Source organism: Anastrepha ludens, chromosome 3 (assembly GCF_028408465.1).
Source record: "Anastrepha ludens isolate Willacy chromosome 3, idAnaLude1.1, whole genome shotgun sequence".
NCBI classification, from domain to species: Eukaryota; Metazoa; Arthropoda; class Insecta; order Diptera; family Tephritidae; genus Anastrepha; species Anastrepha ludens.
The window spans coordinates 5,302,635-5,327,633 of NC_071499.1; the positions used below are offsets into that span (position 1 = coordinate 5,302,635).

Consider the following 24,999-nt stretch of genomic DNA (forward strand, 5'->3'; position numbering starts at 1 on the left):
AAGTTCACTTCACGAATATTATAGAACAAAACTGCCAGTACTTGCCCGTTAGAGGGAAGTTTAGAACCGGTAATTTGATGTTTTACGTCCCCTATTAAAAATATTTCCTTTTTGGAACTTCGTAACTCCACTGACATGTTGACTACACGAAAAACCCGCGATTACTAATAAAACAAACAAGTAATTACACGCAATCAATCCGACAGTTCGCGCGAGTTAAGTGTCCGCGTGGAGAAAATAATAAAAATATATCTTTTTCTGAGCGGAGCTCCTTTTTGAATTCATTTATTTTCAGAACTAATCTTATATTTTAATGCTTAGATCTATTTATACTATTTCTAAATACAATTTGGTTTGAGATATGTTTACATGTTTTTATATTTAGCTGTTATCATGGTATTGTTTAGTCTCTGCATATATTTGTATTTTAATGCTTACATGTGTTTATTGTATGAAGGGGCAAAGACCATGTTTATATTGTTTATCATTATTGTTTGGAAACAATGATAATGTATGTTTGCAGTGTATGTATGTAGTGTAGTGTATGTGTCAACGTCGTTAACTCGCGCGCCGTACTATACAAGTACCGTTAGGTTTCCGCGCAACTCGGCACGAGTTGCCGTGATTCTAAATAGACGAAACTTTATTTTTAGATGTTTTGAGACCATTCGAATAAAAAAAGAGGGTGTGCGTTAAAAAAAAAACACTTTAATTTTTTTGGGACACCCTAATATGCGCATATAAATTTTAAAATCGTTTGGTGCATGTACTTTTTTGAATTAAAAAAAACTAAAAACGGAGTTATCTTTTTTTTAAAGGGGGGTATTTTAGTCTAGAGGCCCGAATTTCGAGCATTTTTTGACGATGAATAAAAAAAAACTATTGATATTTTTACGATACATTTTTTTTTATTATTTATTTATTCATATATTAAGAGCACACAAAATAAATTTGAAAAAAAAAAATGAATTTTCATGGAGTTATGCGTCCTTGAAGTGGAAGGGGGGGAAAAAAGGCAGTGTCCCCGTCGTCACGATTTCTACCCTTGTGGTCATCTGAAAAAAAAAAATACAAATTCTTAATTAATATGAATGTCATTATCGTATGAACCAGAAAAAACGGGAAAAAAAAATTTTTCCATAAAATGGCGGCTACTCAAAAAATTGAGGTCGATTTTTCTCTTATTTTTAGCTTTCTCGAATTGTTTACACATATTAAAAAATTGAAATTTCCAGTTTTTCGAGCTTCATACGATAGAGATATATTTAAGGAATATTCATGACAAATTTCAAGCAAATCGGTTGATTAGAACTTGAGATATCGTGCCGACCGTATCGAACGAAGTAGTTTCGAGAAACAGTCCGCTCAAACCAGTCTAGCTGTCGCGTCACTAAAATAGTTGTAATTTCGAATTTCGCAAAAGCCTTTTAGGGAGATATTTTTGAATACCTAAACTATCGAATTTTGAAAAAAAAAATTTCGATTTTTTCCAATTTCTAGACTAGAATACCCCCTTAATGTTTGTAATCGTGTAAATTAAAGTTCTAACGCGGGTGAGCGTTAAAAAAATAAAACGCTTGCTTCCAAAGTCAAACTTGAAGTGATTCTTTTATTCCTACGTTATTTCTTTTATACAAAATTTTTGCTTACTCTATACTTAACAAATAATTGTTTATGTTTACAATAAATCTTTCACTACTGGATGAGCTTATTTCATCATCCTCTAATTTGTGCTTATGCTAGCTTTAAAAAGTATTGCTTATTGTAATTCTATCCTTAACAAATAATTGTTTATGTTTACAGTAAATATTTCACTATTGGATGAGCTTATTTCATCATCCAATTAGTGCTTATGCTAGCTTTAAGAAGTATTGTTTACTCTAACTTTTTGTATATATTTGCCGTTATGCGGCTTACCAGAGTAGGGTATTAACTCCCCCTCCTCTAAATCGAAACGTCCCGTCTTCGAATACATATCGGTGATATTCTGAATCGTCAAATCAATATCACTCATTGACATTTCTTTTATATTTTTACTTCTTAATGCTTTGTAGTCCTGTGAGAATTTTCTACTGCTTAGTGGTCCTGCGAGATTTTTCTACTGCTTTGTGGTCCTGCGAGAATTTTCTTCTGCTTTGTGGTCCTGCGAGATTTTTCTACTGCTTTGTGGTTCTGCGAGAATTTTCTTCTGCTTTGTGGTCCAGCGAGAATTTCCTACTGGTTCAACTTTGTTTTTAAAAAAAAATTCTCGAACATTTTTATTTTTTTCGCCCAATTCATGGGGTACTTTTTTTCAAAATATATTGTGTTATTTGTTTTTTCGCCCGATTCGTGGGGTACTTATTTTATTATCACCGACCGTATGCCCTCTCGCACGAGGTATTTGCTTACGGTTGATGCTCCTGGCAGGATCGCCAATTAAAGTTCTAACGCGGGTGAGCGTTAAAAAAATAAAACGCTTGCTTCCAAAGTCAAACTTGAAGTGATTCTTTTATTCCTACGTTATTTCTTTTATACAAAATTTTTGCTTACTCTATCCTTAACAAATAATTGTTTATGTTTACAGTAAATATTTCACTATTGGATGAGCTTATTTCATCATCCAATTAGTGCTTATGCTAGCTTTAAGAAGTATTGTTTGCAATGCCTCTCGTCTCAATTGCAAGAGTTCATCGGTTGCGTTTTTTTTTTAATTCGTAACTTTTTTTCATATATTCCGCTGTTTCTGCAGCACATTGCTTTATTTCGTGCAAGGTAGAAATCATTTCTTCATAGAATCGTGTTTGACCATCAGTCTGCAACTCCAGTAACCTCAATCTCTCTGCTTTTTGAGACTTTTTATTTGTCCTCGTTTTTCCTGCTGGCTCCTAGTGGCCTTTAAATTTAATTCCGCTTGACTTTCCTCAGAGTTTTGGACCAGAAGTTCTGGGCATGTTTTTCTTCGCTTTTGACTTCATGTCAGCCTATACCTGCCAAGGGAAAATAAAAATGTATTTCTACAAACATCACAAAAAAACATTAACCTTAATCCGTTTTGCTGCCGTTCTAACTGGTGGTTCTATTCAATTCAGCTCCGTTGTAAACTCCTCCCATTTTTTTGCTGCTTGAACATTGGTGCAAATCCCTTTTGCGAATTGTGGATTCTCTTCCATTAATGCAACGAGCCTTTCTAATTGCTATTTGGTAGTCTGAACTTTCGACCTGCATAAAATTAACAAAATTGGTATATGTTTATTATTTGGTTACTATAAAACAATAAATAATCGCAAACAACTTATGTACATTTTAAAGAATTTTCCCACAATACGCTACACATTCGAGTTAAATCGTATTACTACGACTTACGCCTTTATTGTGTTAATTAATTCGCTTTATAATTTTTTCGTGCTTGACTTTATACAAATTCTTGGTAAAAATATCATCTAATCTGGGGCACCGTACGATAATGAGATTCTCTCATCATTTATAAGCTCGCGAATATGATGACAACGCACATCGATGTGCGATGCTACCAGTATCGTTGCAACGAGTAATGGTGCGATAAACAAAAATTTTATTTACTTCAGGGTGCTCGAGTAAAGAGCCATCGGTATTATAAAAAATATCAGCTTTACAGTTTGCTTTATATGTTAGGAATATTTTGTTGTAAACTTTTCGTAAGGTGTTATTTTTATGGAAAGAATTCAGTGCCATTTCTATTGAAATGTTTTTGTTTATCCTAAATGTGTTTGGTGGTATTGGCGTATGCGTGTCCAGTGTGTCCAGTAGGTATTTAGATATAGCCGCAATGCTGCAAATGCTTCAGCTTTGACTGACCGGGTTTCGGCTAGTTATGTGTTTCCAAAAGTCATTATGTAGAGGATGGGACACCGTTGTGATTGATTTTGCCGCCAGCTTTGCAGATCGACTTCGGAGTAGCCATTGAAAGTCGTTGTAGCGCGCTTCGACTCTTACATATTCTGTTGCTGTTGCCATTAGAAATGCAGCTCCTGTTTTCTTTTTCGTATATTTTTTTTATCAATTTGAATTTTTTTTTTCTTCGACCATTCGTATATTTTTTTTATCCATGGCGTTGAGGCTTTGCGATACGTTTTCTTGAGCACCTGAAGACAATGCGAAGCAATCTGCATAGATGCCAATGAAGTCAATTCCGTTCATTCCTTTGACACTGTATTCGTGTAAGCATTGAAAGGAAATACTGGGGTCGAATGGTGACAGTCGTTAACGAAACGACAATCGTTCGAACACAAATTACGTGAATCGATAATCGAATGAACGAGTTGGGATCATAACAGTCGAAAGAAGACGTATCGTAATTGTAATTTTGTTTATCGATTATTTTTCTCATCTTCTTCGTTTTTTTAAGTCACAATAGAATTTGAAGTGTCAAAATGAACCGCAGAAAGTAACGAAAATATAAAAAGTTTAAATGGATCCGAGTATTTTCTTTTATTTAAGTTCCAGCGATGAAGAAAATAATGAAAGAGTTGTGCGAAAACAACTTCGAGACAAAAGCAATCCGCTAGCATTATCAAACAATGCGTAAGTACTTTATATATGACGAAAAATAGGTAATAAAATATCCTTCGCTTACAGGTTTATCAAAAGGTTTCGCTTAAGCAAAGAAGCATTTAATTGTGTTTTAAATAACATAAATATAAATTGCCAAGACACAAAAGCTGTTCCGGCGGTGCTCCAACTGGCTGCGTGTCTCAGCCTACTCGCAAGTGGTGGCTATCAGCATGCAATAGGCAATGACTATTTGATAGGAACGTGCCAGAGCACTGTCTCGAAATTAACGGGCAATGTTTTGGAAGAAATTGAAGCCAAATTGTGTCCTAAACATATTAAATTTGAGCCAGATGATTCGAGAAGGCGCAAAGAGTGGTTTGTTGAGAACTATCAAATTCCAGGAGGTAAATTCAATCCATGTTTTAGCTGTGAAAAATTTATTTAATGTTCGTTTTTTAATAATAGTGGTTGGATGCATTGATGGCACCCACATTGGACTACAAAAGCCCAGCTGGAGTTAAAGCCCTCTGCTGGTAAGGTCCTCCGCCTGTTTGCCTTTTTGAAATTTTGTTGAAGGACAACTTTTCGCATTGTACTTCTGATCTGCGTATACCTAGAAAGAAACTAATAAGTTTCATTTTGATAACATGATTATAATATATGTACTAACTTTTATCCATAACTTCGCATTTTTTATTGGCGGTCCTTCCGCATTTAACTGCTTGCTGAGCTCTTCCCAAAGTCGGTTGGCAGTCGACCTTCCTTGTGCACAATTCGGCAAGGAATTTTTGGCCAAATCTGTGTGCTCACTCATGAAATGTGCCATTAAATCCTTCTGCTTGTTGTTTAATTTATTACAGTTTGTCCTGAAATTATAAAACTTCATTTAAAGTTACACAATTTACATATATTTTAGTTATTCTTACATTTTTCGTTAATACTTTGAAATTCTGCGGAATTACGTTTATAAATAACCGATCGAATGACAATTCGAACGAACGAGTTGTTCGATTACTCGATGACGTTTGTCATCATACCGAATCACGATAGTTATAATCCGATTTGCGTTCTTTTACGTGACGAATTGCTCGTTCACGACTGTTACGATTCGGCCCCTGAACATGGGGAACCTGGTGCAATTCCATTATCTAGTGCATGATTCTGAGATAGGTAGCCATCTAATTTCACGGAGATTCTTCTGTACGAGAAAAAGGATGATGCTAATTTCAAAAATACTTTGGGTATGCCCCAATCGTGTAGCTCCTTTATCAAAACTGTTGAATGCTTTTTCGAGGTCTTCAGACACGAGTCTGCAGAGTTTTTGCTGATTTAAGTTGTTTTTTATTTTTGTTTCTAATAGATGACAAAGTGTGTGTGCTCCGTAGTTTGCCATGTATGCATGTTGAATTTTAGTATATTTTCATCATATGCCTCTTGTCACTATTTTGTCAAAAATTTTCGGTAGTACAGGGAGTAAGGAAATGGGTTGGTATCGACATCTCATTGGGTTTGGTATGTATTCTTGTATGCGAACTCTTTCCCGTCCAAGCTTCACGCAAATATTCGAAGGCGTAAGTTTTGTAAAGTGGCAACATACTGGCTAATTGCTCCACTAATTATTGACGTTTTGTAAAAAAACTTGCTCTATTATAATGTTCGTAGTGAAATACATTTCCAGTTTGCTCCATAAGTTGTCATATTTCACGCTGTGTCGACATTGAGCGAAATAAATTTGATGTGAAGTGCAACTCTTCTGACTGCTCAAAGTGGATGGTCCCAGAAATATCTTGAACTGCGTACTCCAAATTTTCCATTCCGCTGCCAGATTTGACGATTTTACATTTAATTTATTCTTTATAGGAATGTGTTTTACAGAGTTCTGTGATAGTTGAAAGTAATCCATGCTTACTAAGGTACGTTTCACAACTATAGGACATAGCTTACCCTCATAGATTTCGGCGTGAAATAATTATGTCGTACTTGTAAAAAACAAATAAAAATATGAAAACGTAGCAAACGCTTCTAAGCTTGCATCTATAATAGGTACTTTTATTATCTGACCGACCCGTTTGTGAATGTAATATTGCTTTAAATTAAGAGTATAATGTTTTGGCCCTATATTATTCGTTTCATGACTATAGGACATATAACAAAATAACAAAAGAAAAACGGTTTAAAATTATTTGTTTATTAAATTGTGTTTCCATTCGTTTGAATACATTTGAATATTCTTTTTGGCATAGAATTAATTAAATTTTTAAGGAGGTTTCCATCTAAAGCATCCCATTCTCGTAGAATGGCAGCTTTTAAATCGTCAACTTTATTATACTGCTGATTTTCAGCATAAACCTTCCTGGCTAGCAGGCCCCAAATATTCTCTATTGGATTGAGATCCGGAGAGCATGCTGGCCAGCCCAAAAGAGGGATGTTTTTGTCTGAAAACCACCCTTTCGTTTCCCGACTAGTGTGGATTGCAGCATTGTCCTGCTGGAAAATCCATGACTTCTGCCTGTTTGCATTTAAAAAAGGCAGCAGACTGCATTGGAGCACGTTTGTGTAGTCCCGGCTTTTCATTTTGGAGGAAACGAATTGCAGCTCCAACTTCGAATCCATCGAAAAAGCTCCCCAAACCATAGCCGATCCACCACCAAAATTTCTCTTAGAAAAAATTTGGGGCTCCTTTCTTAAATCTCTCCAATAGCCACGGTTGCCATCAGGGCCATCAAGATTCCATTTTTTCTCATCTGAAAAAATTATCTAAAGTGATAGAAATTTTTTTACAATTACCATTTTTTGAGTGTGGTATTACGTACCTGAGACCAGTCCGTGGCCATGTGTTGTTTGGCGAATTCCATTCGAGCAGCTTTGTGACGAGCAGTCAAATGCGGTGCCAACTTAAGTTTTTGGCGGCATATGTTTGGGGCTTGATGGAGCACCCTCCAAATCGTTGATTTTGACACCTTTTTTGAAGTTAAATTCACCAGTTGCGAACAACTTGTAGATTTATTACTGGCATTTTTTATTATTACGCGACGGTCCCGATCAGAAAGCTTCGGTTTCGGTCCTCCGCGTCGTTTTGTGTCATATTCTGCCGGATTTGATAAAAAATGTGTCACCACGTGTCGGCTGCGACTTAATTTTTTCGCGATTTCTGTGACGCAGAAACCCTCCTCATCCAACGCAGTAATTTTACCTCTCTCGAATTCGGAAAGTTTTGAACCACGTGGCATATTGACATTTATTGTCTTTAAAAACTATTTTAATTAAAAGTAGTACTCAGCGAACACGTGTATGCACTTTAAAGCTGCAATTCCTAATGCGTTCTATAGTTATGAAACGGGAAAAGTAGTAACGAATTGCTCTGACTCGTGCTCAAAGTAACGGTACAAACAAACACAAAAACACCACGATGAAAAGTTGTTGTTTATTGATACTAAGAAGAATAACGGTATTATTCCATATATTCATTTATTTTTACAGAGTACCTACATATTTTTGGAGTAAAGATTAAATATTCATGTTATGTGCCCTATAGTTATGAAACGCACCTTATATTACTTACTCATATTGCTCACTATATTATGAATACGTTTGAGTGTTATTTTTAGCCAAAAAATTTAACTTGTTATCACATTTCTGATCTTTGCGAAAACGCATTTTTTCTTTTTATTTCGTTTATTTCTACTAATGCGGCTTCGGCGTGCTGAAGTAACCGACTACCTCAAATATGTGATTAGAATCACAGTTTTGCAAATGGTTGGCTCCTTTAACCCTAGAACACACACCCGGGTACAAATGTATCCACTTTCAACTTTGAAGTGTTGTAACTTTTGAACCGCTATACCTCTATACCGCTAACTTCGGATCTAGGAAGATTATTTAGTTTTGAGTTCAATTTCAAAATTTGAACCAGATCGGACCATTGGTTCAGGAGCTACAGCCTTCCAAACACATTATATACGTAAACACATACCCGGGATACGTTTGTACCCCAATAGTAAAAATCCTCATAATAATCAAAAAAAAAAACATTTTTTATATTATTTTTTTATTTGAAAAATTAAAAATATTCATTTCACACATTATATTATTGACTTTTATTATAAAAATTATAAAAATGCATCTTATATCTAAGGAAAATCATGGCAAATAGAGCAATTTGTTGATGTGACCGAATGTTCAAGGCACATTGGCTTCTTACATTTGGCGCACAGCTTTCTGGTTTTTCTACGGCGTTTTTCCTCTTGTGCGTAACATAAATAGCAAGATCCGGACACAGGTTTTGGCGTGCGCGCTGCGGAAGATGTTGATGCTGCTGTTGACACCATTGATTCCAGCGGTCGGTTGAAATATGCTTCAATAGCAATTTTAGTCGAAAAATTTCGCGCCACTTGACGATTTATGGCTCTGACTTCAATAATGGGCATACACAATGCTTCAGCCAAGCTGCGGAGGATCTGCTTACGCTTGTTGTTTGTTCTCCAAGGCAACATAGGGTTATTCAAATCGTAGACAATGTAGGCTGCAAGAGCTGTAACGTCCAACATGTTGAAGAACATCGCTAGTGGCCATCGTTTTGTTTGTCTTTGTGTTGGATATTCCGCAAACATTTGGTCCATTCGATCAACACCACCTTTGGTACGATTATAATATTCAATTATTTCAGGTTTCCCACTGTCAGCTATTTCAGCATCATTATGCATGGTCGAAAGCAAAATGACTGCTTTATTTTTTTTGGGAACATAAGAGCACATTGTCACATTATTTTTAAAGCCAAATGTCGTTGAACCAATTGTCCTGTTTTTGTTCTGCTTCATTTCTTGAGGAATATATGATTTGTTTTTGCGCAAAGTTCCAACGATCGTGAGTTTCCAGGTGAGAAGCAGTTCTGCAACTAGCAAGGTCGTAAAAAAAATGTCCATTGTAATGTTTCGGCCACTTCCTTAGTATTTGGCAGACAAATCCTTCACCACTCGTTCGCCTTGGTTCGTTTCCCTACCAGTTTCTGCTTGGCCAGTATATATTTGTCCATGCATGGATATGCATTTGTGGCATCGCAAATCCACCAAACCTTGACACCATATTTAGCAGGTTTTGACGGTATGTACTGCGTAAACCGTGTGCGTCCACGGTAAGTAAATAATTGTTCATCAATCGTCAAGCATGAGCTGGGCTTGTAATGTGCAGCAAGATTATTGTTCATCATCGTCCACAACTCACTGATCGGTGCTGCTTTATCAGTTAGTAAGCGTGTTGCACGTGTGTTTTTATCGTCAAATCTTAGGAACCGCAATATCGAACAGAAACGGTTGACTCCCATTGTGGCGCGTTATATAAAGGATAGTTTTTGGCGCTCCATAAATCTCGAACATGTTCTCCATTGCTATGGTTCGCACCAGTCATAATAAGTATGCCAAAAAATGCATACAGCTCTGTTATTGACACAGGCGTCCATGACTTAGGAGTTGTGTTTGGATGCGCATTGTTGTAAGCATTATAAGTTTCTTTTGCTAACTTATTTGTGTGGCGCATAATTATATCAGCCATTTCAACGTTCATGAAACATTTGAATGTTTGCTCTATTGACAACATTTCAGCGCATCTAGCTGGTCCAGAACGTTCTCTTATAATAGTTTGTCTGAGTACCTGACGACTTACATTTGGTTCTTTCATCCACTCAGTACCATCACGTGCAAGAAATTTTTCGCTACTAGCAGGTAATTCATTATTTTCTTCTACTTCTTCTTCTTCATCATCCTTATAGTCCGCATAATCAGGTAATACTTCTGCGGCACTTTGCGAAACTTCAGCATCGTCGTCAGCAATTTCAATGTCATTGAATTGAATTTCTTCTTCATCTTCTGAGTCAAAGTCATAGGGAGCGTCATCGTCACAAATTTCATCAAATAAAGATTGTATATATGATTCTCGCTGTTCCTCAGTTAGCCTGCATAATAAAAAAAATTAGTATATGTTTACATTGTTGCTTATTTTACATTTTTTACCTTCTATATGCTGCACTTGATAAATATTCGTTTCTTCTTGAAGTCATTTCGTATCCAGTTATTAGAATAGTTTCAGTTATATTTATTTTCACTTATATTTTCACTTCTTACAATTTTGAGCACCAAAACAATAATGAAAATATCAACAGGCAGCATTTATAACAACACCTCGTGTGAAAACAATCTTTTGAACCAGGTGGAATATTTCAATGAAATAAAAACCAAAATGTGTATTCGTTGTTACTCTACAAGTATATTATTAATAGGACTATGAATAAGTTCGTTTCGGTTTTACAACAGATGGCGTAACTTGATTATTATTCCATCGATCCACATTTCCAAACATTCATTGGAGAGCTACTGTCGTAAGGCACAAACGTCAGTATAAGTTTTTTATTTGAAGCGTAAACAACAATATTTTTACCACACTTGAAAATGTCGAATTTCGTGCCAAATAATGTGTTTTTGCGGGGAATTCTTCTTCATTATTTTAATATGAAGAAAAAAGCAGCCGAAAGTCATCGTATCTTGGTGGAAGTTTATGGTGAGCATGCTCTATCTGAGCGAACGTGCCAGAAGTGGTTTGCACGCTTTAAAAGTGGTGATTTTGGCTTGGAAGACGAAGAACGCGAGGGTGCGCCGCCAAAGTTCATGGATACCGAATTGGAGGAATTGCTCGATCAAGATCCGGCTCAAACGCAAGAAGAGGTTGCAAAAACTTTGGGAGTTGATCAATCAACCATTTCCAAACGTTTAAAAGCCATGGGAATGATCCGAAAGGTAGGCCATTGGGTGCCGTATGAATTGAAGCCAAGAGACGTTGAACGCCGTTTTATGGCATGCGAACAACTGCTTCAACGGCACAAAAGAAAGGGTTTTTTGCATCGAATTGTGACTGGCGATGAAAAGTGGGTCCATTACGACAATCCAAAACGTCGGGCAACGTATGGATACCCTGGCCATGCTTCAACATCGACGTCGGCGCAGAATATTCATGGCCTGAAGGTTATGCTGTGTATCTGGTGGGACCAGCTGGGTGTTGTGTATTATGAGCTACTGAAACCGAATGAAACGATTACGGGGGATGTCTACCGACGACAATTGATGCGTTTGAGCCGAGCACTGCGAGAAAAACGGCCGCAATACGCCGATAGACACGACAAAGTTATTTTGCAACATGACAATGCTCGGCCACATGTTGCACAAGTGGTCAAAACATACTTAGAAACGCTCAAATGGGATGTCCTACCCCACCCGCCGTATAGTCCAGACCTTGCGCCATCCGATTACTATCTCTTCCGATCGATGCAACATGGCCTGGCTGACCAGCACTTCCGTAATTACGATGAAGTCAAAAAATGGATCGATTCGTGGATTGCGGCAAAACCGACCGAATTTTTCACAAAGGGAATCCGTGAATTGCCAGAAAGATGGGAAAAAGTAGTAGTAAGCGATGGACAATATTTTGAATATTAAATTTGTAACCATTTTACGTCAATAAAGTTTCAAATTTCGAAAAAAAACCGCACGAACTTATTCATAGTCCTATTATAAATTGTATTATTTTGTTTTGCATTTATCAGGACAACAACAAAAACAAAAATCCACTGTTGCATGTCCTGACTTTATTTGCCCATATCGCTAGAACCAGTAGGAATATTCGAATGAAACAAAAGACAAAATACTTGTTATATATTAAAATATACATTTCAAAAAAAAATCATAGAAATCGGTTGAATAAGCAATAAAAAAACCGCAAATAAGGTCCCGGGTACAAACGTATCCCGGGTGTGTGTGTACGTGGTATTTTCTGGGTGTGTGTTCTAGGGCTAAGTATCAGGTCAGTCCATAAGTTCGTGCGTTTTTTAACCCTCGTTCACGCACATGGTGCCTGGCCAGACCCCCATATATTTACATGCATTTGTGTGGGAATTCGACTTGTATTTCGTTGAATTTTTAGTTCAATGAAGTAAATGTTTTTGTTTCCTTACCTTTCTATTTCGTTTTGACATAGAATCAGCTACCTCTGAAAGAAAAAAAAATATACCTGAAAAAAATTTCGGGACGCAGAAAAAAACATTTTTTATTTCGTTTATTTCTGTCATTTATTACGAGTCAAAACCATGATTCAATTCTACAAGGTTAAGTAAAGTTTGACAACTGATTTCGCATGCTACTTAATTCATTGATGCAATTTGGAAGCAAGGGGAAAAAGGGCATACGTTTATCCCCTTTCTGAAAATGTAGTAAAAAATTGAAAAAGGCCGTTGTAAGCCATAGAATAATTTTATGTTATTTTATAAGTGGTACTTAATTATTTATATTTTTAACTTAACTATTCCCATAGATTTGTGTCACATATATATGTATTTTGACCATGCATCGGATTGGAATCTATGTATATGTGCCACTTGTAAACCTACACTGAAGTAATAAATAAAACAACTTGAGAATAGTGGAAACTCTTAACGAGGAAAAACCACTTTTATTTCGTCACGTCCGCTAATCATACATTTGATTTTTTAACGAGATTACCTGCAAAGTTACAAGTATAAAATCTGTGTTAAAAAAAGATAAATTTATATATGCGCAGAAACACAAATAGACGCCAAGAGCATTCCATACTTTACTTACAATTATCTTATCGAATGCTCATTGTTCTCTTCTTTTGTTTATTGCACCGGTTAAGATGCTTTATTCGAAAGTGCATCCGGCATTTAAAAAAAAATCGTTTAACATCATCGCGTAAACTCACGTTTTCACTTAATGTGAACAATTTTTGTAAAAATAATATCCCACCGTTAAGCTCCCTGCCGTCGCACTGGTTAAACGCTGATTCCAGCATTTTAATTTTGTCCAAGAACTCGGTGCTTGGTTTAACTAATCCGCCCTTAGATAAAGTGTCAACACAAGTAAATGTAGGCTCATTGCATGAACAATCGGTCAACTTTAATTTGCGTATTATGTAACCGGCAATATATTCAAGGGCATCTTCGTGTAAGCTATCAAAGTCAGCGTCCTCATTTAATGAATCGTTGGCAAAGAGAGAGTCGTCTGAAACTATCTCAACCTCTGTAAGCAAACTTTGTAAAGTTTCTAAAGAAGTATCATTGAGACGAAGCCAGTTAGTTTCATCGGCCTCAACATTGCCACGATCAACTAATATTGAAGTATTTCGTGCTGTTAATATATTAGAAAGAGTTAAGTTATTCAGAAATGAGTAATATATGCTTTCATTCACCTAATAAATATCTTCGTAATCTATATTTAAATTCCATAGGACTAGGATTGTCATACAACCCGCCTTTGCCACGCATCGCCCCAGTACATCCTGATTTAATCGATAAGTCAGAATGTACTGAAATCAGTAGATACTTTTCCTGAACATAACGATATAAGACCCTGAGGGACTTGTTGCTTAGTTGTATGCCTCTTTGAAAAGGCAACATTGAAATTCGTCCATAAGCGCATGTTTCATCGTTCAAGGCGTCCATCTTACTTATTATTTCATCCTGCTGGCCCAAGTCCATCCCATAGGGCTTTTTTGCAGCAGCAATTTGAAAATTCGAAAACTTTGTATTGAAAATATCGAACCAATCATTCACCGTATCAATGAACTCTGCTGTTTCCATGGGCTGATACATATCGAGCCCAAACGCATAACACCTTCGGATTGCACTTGCTGTGGTGTGCGAAAACAACTGTGCTTCACCTTCTGGCGGCCACGGTGATGCACGGTTAGATGCAGCTCCGTTAGCTTGTGCGTTATTCGAGCATCGGACAATGACGTATACGCAAGAATCTGAGCGATAGCTCTTGCCGTTAAGAGCGTGCCTTTGTATAAATACCCGGTGTCGATGAAATGATTTCTTAACAGTTTCAGCAAATGTGGAACATCTGCGAACACGAAAACCTTTCCGTCTGTCGCTGGGTGGGCAAACCATGTTTGATCTAAATATAAATAAGTATCTATAAAATATCAATCCTAGTTTTTAAACGACCTTCACGTACCACATGAAATATTTAGGTCCTTCCATAGGGCTTGATTTGCGGAACCCATATCCGAAACAATTCCAACAACCGTATAGCCAACGTCATATAATTTGCTGATTGCCTTTTCTAAAATGCTTTTAGAAACTTTGCAATCATAATCGCAAAATACCGGCTGCATCCGTGAAGACCTTAACCCTCGCACAATCATTACTTGCACGTTCTTACATGGTTTGCGCACCGTATTAGTTAAAGAATCGTGTTCAAATACCGATTCCACTCTCATTTCATCGAAGCTTATTATACACAGCCTATCTTCTAACGGGGCATCGTTTACGCTGCGCATCATGCTCAATGAAAAACATAAAATACCGTCCTCAAATTTTAGTTTTTGCAGCCATTTTGAGACAGTCGACTCACAAGGCAACGGTAATCCTTTGTTGTATAAATAATTATATGCATATATATATAATATAATATATATAGAATGCAAGGATATAGCCTATGCCATATCGTCCCAAGCCCAATGAATTGTTTTGGTCGGGTCTTCTAACTTTTTAATAGTATTTGACTTGACATTTGATTTGAATTCATCCAGTTTCACTAGTCGTTCCTTAAGATGGGCCAATTGTTTTTCCAGTTGAGACACACGAAAATCGGTAAATGATCTAAATCAAAATTCGTTTAAATAAAACGACACTTTTCAAATAAAAATTTACTCTGTTTGCGTAGAAGCGTCAACTAAATGGGGGGCTGTCTCAGGCTCATTCCAACAATGCAAAATTTCGATAGGCATCGGAAGAGCATCACTATACAATTTAGCCCTTTTCCGATCTGGTCCGATCTCGAAATCCTCTGCCGAAAAGTGATACATGCAAACTTTTTCGCCTGGCTTCAACGAAGTGCTGCATGATTTTACCCAATTTTTTCTTTTCACTTCGTCTTTGGGAACATGAACAAACTTAACTTTCTCTTTTGTCCACGTTTTGTGGCACAAAACACAGCTTAGTTTTGGCATATTTCGTCTGTTAAAAGATTCAATCCAAAAATTAGTAGTAAAGAAAACACAGGCATTTTTGATAAAATCTTCCCCGAAAATTGTTAAGAAAAATGTAGTGTTTTGAGTGTTTTCCTTTATTGTACTTTAAATATAAACAAAGTATTCTAAAAATCTCAGTTTTATTAATTTACTTAAAATGTTATTTCACGAAAAATCTCAAGCTATAAAAATAAAGCACTTCAAGAAATCTTTTTTCCCGTTTATTTTCTTATTCTTTGGAATTTCTTTTTCTTATAATTTACTTAAATGATTACTAAATATACTAAGCCGATAAAGCAATTTTTTTGTTTTTGAAATGTCAAACTGCTAAAAACTTTGTAGACCAGAAATATTAATAGCAACCCTCGTATGTTTCTGTGGTCAAAAGATGCTAAGTGTCAGTGTTATTTTTTGTCACAGAAATCATGCTTACGTGGATAAATACGTGTTATTTAAAACTGGGTTCTTTTTTTTTTGATGAAACGCAAAGTATTGGTGGCAGCAACGGGCTCTAATCACAACTGTGTATATAATTTTTAAGCAGTTATTAACAAAAAATCAGATTGATAATCTGCAACGAAAGACGTACCTAAATTTGGCTATGTGGCAGCTATTTATCAAAACTTCAAATGCAATTAATGCAATGTAATTTTCACAATGATTTTCACAGAACTTTCAATAGAATTGAAAGATGCGAAACTCTAAACAAAATGGAATAGGCAAAACAGTATTGCCTGCTAACTTTTTCAGCAAAAGTTTTAATTTCTACGCTTTTGAGTACTTTTATTTGTACGTATGTATTTTGTAAAAAAATCGTGTGCTATTTGGCGTTGTTCAACTAAAGTGGGCCAACTTATCCATTGTGGACAAAGTAGTAGCTCGAAAATACTCAGCACTTCTGCCAGTACTTCACTGAAAGAAGATTGAGCTAGGCCCACTTCATGGTCCTTCCCAACGCCTTTTTGATGTCCTCCTTCTGCGAAAAATCGCAAACATGCGCTCAATTTTACAATAGGTGGAATTCCGAGTTTCTGCTTCAATGGTGGCAAGGGGTTAGTAAGGACATCTAGTAAGTACTTAAATGCCGGCTTGTTTAGCCTGTAATATTGCCGAAACCTAAAAAATAAGAAATTAAGTTAGTATTGCAAATTCCCATTAGCATTTTTTGTTATCTCACACTGAATCACTTAGCTCCAAAGGGTTGGAATTGTCCCATAATCGCCTCCTGAGCACTTTCACGTTCAAATTTTCCTCACGCTCGCTCAATAATAACCTAAGCGCAATACTATACATATTTGTAGAAAATTTTGAGGTATATTTTAATTTTATTTTAAGGAAATATACGCTTGCTTACGAAATTAGCACAATAGAAAGTAAATAATTTGTTCGCAATCAATTCACAATAGAGTATATCAGCTGATTCGAAGTGAAATTTTGTTCGGGCGAAATTTGCGATAGGCGAACAAAAATATTTGGGGCGAAATTTTTTCCGGGCGAACTTCCCGATAAGGGGATTGAGTTTTAAGTTCGAATTCTGCGCTGCTTTCGTTGTAGGGGAAGCCACAGAACTCTCCGAGTCGTTGGCGGTTACCTCTGTCGCCTTCGCTTTCAAAAATATATTTATGCAGCGTCGTTATTTTGTCCTTACTGCCACTGCGCAGGCTAATTTTAATCAAATCGTTGAGGCATGCCATTCTTTTTTCCGTGTTGAGCCCCCAAAATATAGGTTTGTACTTTTATTAAAATATAAGTATTAACAAGGTAAGTTTTTACTAAGGAATTAATTAATTGTGACTCTCTCGTTCGGCGTTGTTGTCAACGTGTTATTTTTAGCCAAAAAATTTAACTTGTTATCACACTTCTGATCTTTGCGAAAACGCATTTTTTCTTTTTATTTCGTTTATTTCTACTAATGCGGCTTCGGCGTGCTGAAGTAACCGACTACCTCAAATATGTGATTAGAATCACAGTTTTGCAAATGGTTGGCTCCTTTAAGTATCAGGTCAGTCCATAAGTTCGTGCGTTTTTTAACCCTCGTTCACGCACATGGTGCCTGGCCAGACCCCTATATATTTACATGCAAGTTAATTGTTTTATTTGTTTGTTTATTAAAAAAAACACATTATTAAGATTTGTTCACCTTTATTAATTCAATTCGTCTGCAGGTTACAATAGTCCGTTTAGCACTGCCCTTCATCTGTTATCAAAAATCATAATTATAGCATAAAGTCACGTTGCATTCAAGAAAGGAATGCAGTCACATTGTGGGAACGAAAATTTGACTGGTTGCTACGTTAGCAAAAATTCGTGGGAGCGCAAAATATTTTGCGAGAGCGGAAATGATATCTGATATCTTAACTCCTCCCCCCGTAAGATCAATCGTCCCGATTGTTAGTAGACCGGTAAATCATTAATGCTGCGGAATCCGCATTTGGTCTTGTGACAAGAGGGTTCATCAGGATTCAATGCCTTCGGCTCTGATCCTTCGTTAACTATATTTGTTATTTCAACTTTTGACTTTGGTTTGGTCCTCAACTTGTAGAACATTGCAGACACACAGGAAAGTAGTATTACTGACATGATCAAATTAAATGACAGTGTTAAATTTTCTTTAGTGGATATTGAGTTTATTTCTTCTATATTATTTAAGTGAAGTTCTTTCATCATCCCCAAAGAGAGGACTTCTTCAATATTAGATTTATTTGCTGTCAATTGCAATACGGCTGGGAGTGGTTTCAAAGATGAAATTTCTCTTGAAATGTAAGTTCTGTTATCTATTGTTACGGTTTCATTGTGAAATTGAAGTAGATACGTTCCCGAAAGTTGGTACGATTTATTCCTTGAAATTTCTACGAACCCTTCGAATTGGTTCAAAAAGATCGTTCCTTGAAAAAGCTCTTGTACTAAAGGTACGTGTTGGTTGTTTATTATAGTGCAATTATGATTTTTGCTATTCAGAATCCGTTTCACACAATTAGAATTACTTACTTCTAGTAAATTATCCCTATTACAAATAGTCAATTCATTAACTTTATTACATTGTTTTTTTGATTTCATATAAATCATTATTGCATTTTAAAAAATATTCTGAATCAATTTTCAATATTGTATTATTTCGTTTTACAGGCTTAATTAACAATTTTGCACAAATTAATTGCTCTATTGCTGGCAAATTTATAATATATATTAACATGTTTTCATTCGTAGCTATTCTTATACTAGCGAAACCTAATGCTTCTTCTAAATTATTATAGGGGAATTTTTCGAAATCTAGAAACGTGTTTGCTTCTCCCATTTCCTTTTCTGATAATAAAAAAGAATTAATAACTCCTACTTTAGCCCACTGTAGAGCGTATTCGATGTTGACTATTTCGTCTTTAACAGTTTTTATCTTATTGGCAATTGATTCCTCTATTGTTCTTCTAACTTCTTGAAGTGATTGTAATGTCTTCAGTATATTGTTAGTTCTGTTAGTTAGTAAATTAATTCTGTCGATGGTGTCCTTGTTAATTACTTTCTGTCGTTCGTTGTTACCTAATAAACCTTTAATTTTTTTGACAACCACAGTGTGATCTTCGCGATCAGGGGTGCCAGCTATCCATTTCCACGCTGTTCCAAGGATGTCAATTGAACGTTTCTTCCTTGGAGTAATCCTTTTTAGAGCATCTCTAAGCTGCTTTATGTCATATAAAAGAAAAGGCAATACGGTGCTGTTTCCCAGTACTTTTTCTTGAATTTCAAGTTCTATGTCGTCAATAATAAAGGTGAACAAATCTTAATAATGTGTTTTTTTTTAATAAGCAAACAAATAAAACAATTAACTGGGGGCTCAACCGGGATGCCCTACCGTGTAATATCCTGAAAACAAAAAAGTAAGGATTCGGTAGAGACGCCAAAAAAAAAAAAAAAAAAAAAAAAAAAAAAAAAAAAAAAAAAATAAGTATCCCGATCAGTGAAGAAAAAAAAAAAAAAAAAAAAAAAAAAAAAAAAAAAAAAAATATTACTTTGGCTGAGAATAATAAATCTCAGCGCCACTTAAGAAAAAAATTAAAAGTTAAAGATTCAAAGTGTGTGTGTGTGTGCCAACTTATCGCGCCACGCCAAAACGGATTACGGGCGACTAACGTACATTTGGATTATCAACAAAAATACAATAAAACCACAACAGCAAGAATAAAGTTATTTTGCAGTGATTTGGAAACTGGAATTTTGGAATTTTTGGCAAACCAGAAAAAAAACAACACAGAAACAGAAATTAACAAAAAACTGCACTAATCTAAATAACACTGTGTGTCAGTGAAAGCCAATTGAAAAGCCATAGAAGGATGACCTAGTGTGGCCAAGACACTAGCAACGAGTGAAATAGACGGGACGAACATCGCAGGAGCCTGGAGAAAATAAGTATAAGACTATTTAAGTAAGTTCACTATTTATTAGAAGAAGAATTAGATTTGCCACCAGACGAAGTTTAACTTTTAATCAAAGGAAGAATGGCTACTCATGAAGTCATAGGTAGGCTAATAGAAAGCCAGTTAGGTCCCTTGCAAAATAAGATAGACGAGCTAACTAGGGAACTAGAGAAGTTAACCAGCATAAACACTGTTTGCGAATATTAAACACAATCGATTGACGATTCGATTAGATGTGATTAAATCACTACCTATATTTGATGGAAAAAATTCTTATGTCAGTTGGCGCGAAGCTGCTAACAGCAGTATGCTATTATATAATAAAGGAAGTCGGAAATATTATGCCGCATTAACAATCTTGAGGAATAAGATTATAGCAGACGCTAATGACATGCTGACTAACCATGGGACAGTCCTTAACTTTGACGCTATCCTCAGCAGATTGGACTTTGCCTATGCGGACAAAAGACCATTGCATATAATAGAACAGGAATTAAGTGTAATGAGGCAGGGGTCGCTTTCCATAATCGATTATTACAATGAAGTCAATAAAAAACTGACTTCACTTATTAATAAAACAATTATGACTCACGGATCCCGGTTGAGCCCCCAGTTAATTGTTTTATTTGTTTGTTTATTAAAAAAAACACATTATTAAGATTTGTTCACCTTTATTAATTCAATTCGTCTGCAGGTTACAATAGTCCGTTTAGCACTGCCCTTCATCTGTTATCAAAAATCATAATTATAGCATAAAGTCACGTTGCACTCAAGAAAGGAATGCAGTTACATTGTGGGAACGAAAATTTGACTGGTTGCTACGTTAGCAAAAATTCGTGGGAGCGCAAAATATTTTGCGAGAGCGGAAATGATATCTGATATCTTAACTTGCATTTGTGTGGGAATTTGACTTGTATTTCGTTGAACTTTTAGTTCAATGAAGTAAATGTTTTTGTTTCCTTATCTTTGTATTTCATTTTGACATAGAGAATTAGCTACCTCTGAAAGAAAAAAAAATATACCTGAAAAAAAATTCGGGACGCAGAAAAAACCTTTTTTTATTTCGTTTATTCTTGTCATTTATTACGAGTCAAAACAAAGGTGTTTGTACAAGTTAAGTTTTTCACTTTATATTAAAACACTGTTTTACTTTTTTTACATATATTTATTTAGTCCCGACCACGACTTATCGCTGTCAATCAATAAATCAAATAACTAACTTCTTATTCTAAGCTGCCACCTTAAGGGGGTATTCTAGTCTAGAGGCCCGAATTTCGAGCATTTTTTGACGATGAATAAAAAAAAAGCTATTGATATTTTTGCGATACATTTTTTTATCATTTATTTATTCATATATGTATTAGGAGCACACAAAATAAATTTGAAAAAAAAAAAATGAATTTTCATGGAGTTATGCGTCCTTGCAGTGGAAGGGGGGAAAAAAAGGCAGTGTCCCCGTCGTCACGATTTCTACCCTTGTGGTCATCTGAAAAAAAAAAAAAAATACAAATTCTTAATTAATATGAATGTCATTATCGCATGAACCAGAAAAAACGGTTCATTACACTGTGCGACAATTTTGGGGTCATCAAAATCAAACCACACCGGACCTTTTTTTTCTGAAAATATACCTATTCAATAGCAAAACCCTCGCTGTGTTTTTAAAAGTTAGCTCGATTTTTTTTTTTATAGCGTTTTGAAATTTTCTACTTTCATGAGATTTTGGAGTTTTACCTGTACGCTAAATTTGACTTATAAATCGACCTTTGTTTGATTTAATCGATTTATTTTGTCATAGCTTGATGCAGAAATTTCGTAATATACATGTACAAATAAACTTATTTTGAGAAGAACCTATATCTCAATACGCAATTTTGAATACCAAAATTTCGAAAAATTGTATGTTTTTACCATTTTTTACTGTAATTATGAAAATAATTAAAATTTCTCACTATTTCTTCTAGCAAAAATGTTGCAAAATGTACTAAAAAAGTCATTTATAAGATAAAAACATAAAACTGAACTTTAAGTTTGTTATTTTCTAAAAAAATAAATTTTTAACAAGATTTTTCTTCATAAAAATAATTTTTTTATACTCTGCTTTAAATTTTTTTTTAAATATCTAAAAACTCTGTAGGTAAAAATATTAAATAGATTAAGTAAAAAGAATATAGACTTGAATTCTTATAATTTTTTTTTTTTTATTAAAATAAAGAATTTTTACGTACTAAAACCTTAGAGACGAGCTCTTTTCGACAATGATTGAATTTCAACATCATCATTATCAGAGTAATCAGATTCATCAGTAAAGAATTCCATGCCTGTCTCTTCTTCTTCTACCTCATATTCTTTTTCCTCCTGGCTACTCCATTTTCCTTCATTTTCTTCCTGGTCGTATTGAAAAATATGTTTACTCCACCAACATATTTCGGCTAGTATGGCACCTGGAGCTCGTTTTCCTCGGTATCTTGACTCAAATGGCATCGCAGTTTGATGGTAGCGCTCTCCTTGCTCATCTGATTCTGTCGACAATTGTTGACTAAAATAGTCCAAATGTTGGTGAAGAAAATAGCAGAAAACGTTAATATTTGCAGGACAATTGTACATTTTTTATTTTCTTAATTCATAAAAAATTCACGTAAATGAAATTAATAAATTCAAATATGTTAACAAAACCCGTATTGTTCACAAAAAAATATTTCACATCAAATTAATCTCATGAAAATAGAAAACTTCAAAACGCAATAAAAAAAAAAATCGAGCTAACTTTTAAAAACCCAGCGAGGGTTTTGCTATTGAATAGGTATATTTTCAGAAAAAAAAGGTCCGGTGCGGTTTGATTTTTGATGTCGCACTGTGTTATTAAGTTTTTTCTCGGCACGATTTTTTCTCGTTTTATAACGATTTTTGCTTTTGGAATTCGTTCCCGTAAGTTGGGCGCCAGTTAAGGCCGGCGGGCCAATTAGAAGTCCTAAATTCAGTAGTTTTCGCGAAGCGTTGTAGGATGAGAAAAAAAACAATTAGCCAAATCAAGTTTTGGGGATAGTTTAAGATATATTTGAACTAAAAAAAAAAATTTGTACAATCTCCAACAATATATTGTAAGCCGAGTTATCAATAGATTCCCAGAGCGCCTTGCCACTGAAGTATCCAACTTCTGTACAAGATACAACTTGCAATTTTCATCTGAAAACAAAGAAAAAAAGGTTATTAATTTTGATGTAATTATCTTCGATGTGAACTAAGAAAATTGGGAGAAACACGTAAAATTCGAATTTTTGGGGAAGGTAGAAAAAAAAAGTGGTTTTTCAAGGAAAAAAAAACTCTTCAACTGGGTAAAAAAAGTCGCTTAAGGCCGGCGGGCCAATTAGATGTCCTAAATGCAGTAGTTTTCGCGAAGCGTTGTAGGATGAGAAAAAAAACAATTAGCCAAATGAAGTTTTGGGGATAGTTTAATATATATTTGAACTAAAAAAAAAAATTTTTACAATCTCCAACAATATATTGTAAGCCGAGTTATCAATAGATTCCCAGAGCGCCTTGCCACTGAAGTATCCAACTTCTGTACAAGATACAACTTGCAATTTTCATCTGAAAACAAAAAAAAAAAAAGGTTATTAATTTTGATGTAATTATCTTCGATGTGAACTAAGAAAATTGGGAGAAACACGTAAAATTCGAATTTTTGGGGAAGGTAGAAAAAAAAGTGGTTTTTCAAGGAAAAAAAAACTCTTCAACTGGGTAAAAAAAGTCGCTTAAGGCCGGCGGGCCAATTAGATGTCCTAAATGCAGTAGTTTTCGCGAAGCGTTGTAGGATGAGAAAAAAAACAATTAGCCAAATGAAGTTTTGGGGATAGTTTAATATATATTTGAACTAAAAAAAAAAATGTGTACAATCTCCAACAATATATTGTAAGCCGGGTCATCAATAGATTCCCAGAGCGCCTTGCCACTGAAGTATCCAACTTCTGTACAAGATACAACTTGCAATTTTCATCTGAAAACAAAAAAAAAAAAAGATTATTAATTTTGATGTAATTATCTTCGATGTGAACTAAGAAAATTGGGAGAAACACGTAAAATTCGAATTTTTGGGGGAGGTAGAAAAAAAAAGTGGTTTTTCAAGGAAAAAAAACTCTTCAACTGGGTAAAAAAGTCGCTTAAGGCCGGCGGGCCAATTAGATGTCCTAAATTCAGTAGTTTTCGCGAAGCGTTGTAGGATGAGAAAAAAAACAATTAGCCAAATGAAGTTTTGGGGATAGTTTAATATATAATTGAACTAAAAAAAAAATTTGTACAATCTCCAACAATATATTGTAAGCCGAGTTATCAATAGATTCCCAGAGCGCCTTGCCACTGAAGTATCCAACTTCTGTACAAGATACAACTTGCAATTTTCATCTGAAAACAAAAAAAAAAAAGATTATTAATTTTGATGTAATTATCTTCGATGTGAACTAAGAAAATTGGGAGAAACACGTAAAATTCGAATTTTTGGGGAAGGTAGAAAAAAAAAGTGGTTTTTCAAGGAAAAAAAAACTCTTCAACTGGGTAAAAAAGTCGCTTAAAAAATGTGTTTGGATGTTTTTTTAGTTCACATAGAAGAGAAAACAATACTGAAGATAACGCATTTTGAATGAAATGGATAGCTCGTTTAGTTTTTTTGCAATCGTGTACATAAATTAAGTAAAATCGTGAAAATGAACATAGAACAATTCCGCACCGATCGAAATATCAATACGATTTGCTTTAAAGAATGATGGGTCAGCTAAGTTAATGTTATTCGGTATGTTCCAGCCCTCAATGCTGATATCAAAATTCCGCTGATAGTCTATTATGCTATGTGTTATGAAAGCTGTAAACGATGTTGAAAACCGACCATCTTCGCTTGGGCAAATATGTCGACGCATCTGTCTGCATTGAGACTCGATTCTCCAATGCCAGATACTGAAACTGGTGAATGGTGAGATCGAAGTTTAATATTACTTTTGAAAATAATACTCTTTGAAATAATACTTTTGAAAATAATACACCACAAGTCTTT

The 24,999-nt window shown here is 35.1% G+C and overlaps 1 protein-coding gene across 2 annotated transcripts in view; it reads left to right on the forward strand.

The window, feature by feature from the left end:
* Window positions 1-19,486, forward strand: part of LOC128856886 (poly(A) RNA polymerase gld-2 homolog B) — a 132,821-nt gene extending 113,335 nt beyond the window's left edge. For both annotated transcript variants that reach the window (XR_008453874.1, XR_008453875.1), the window contains one exon: window positions 19,114-19,486. The gene's annotated coding sequence lies outside the window, so the exon portion shown is untranslated. The remainder of the gene's footprint in view (window positions 1-19,113) is intronic.
* Window positions 19,487-24,999: the final 5,513 nt, after the last annotated feature.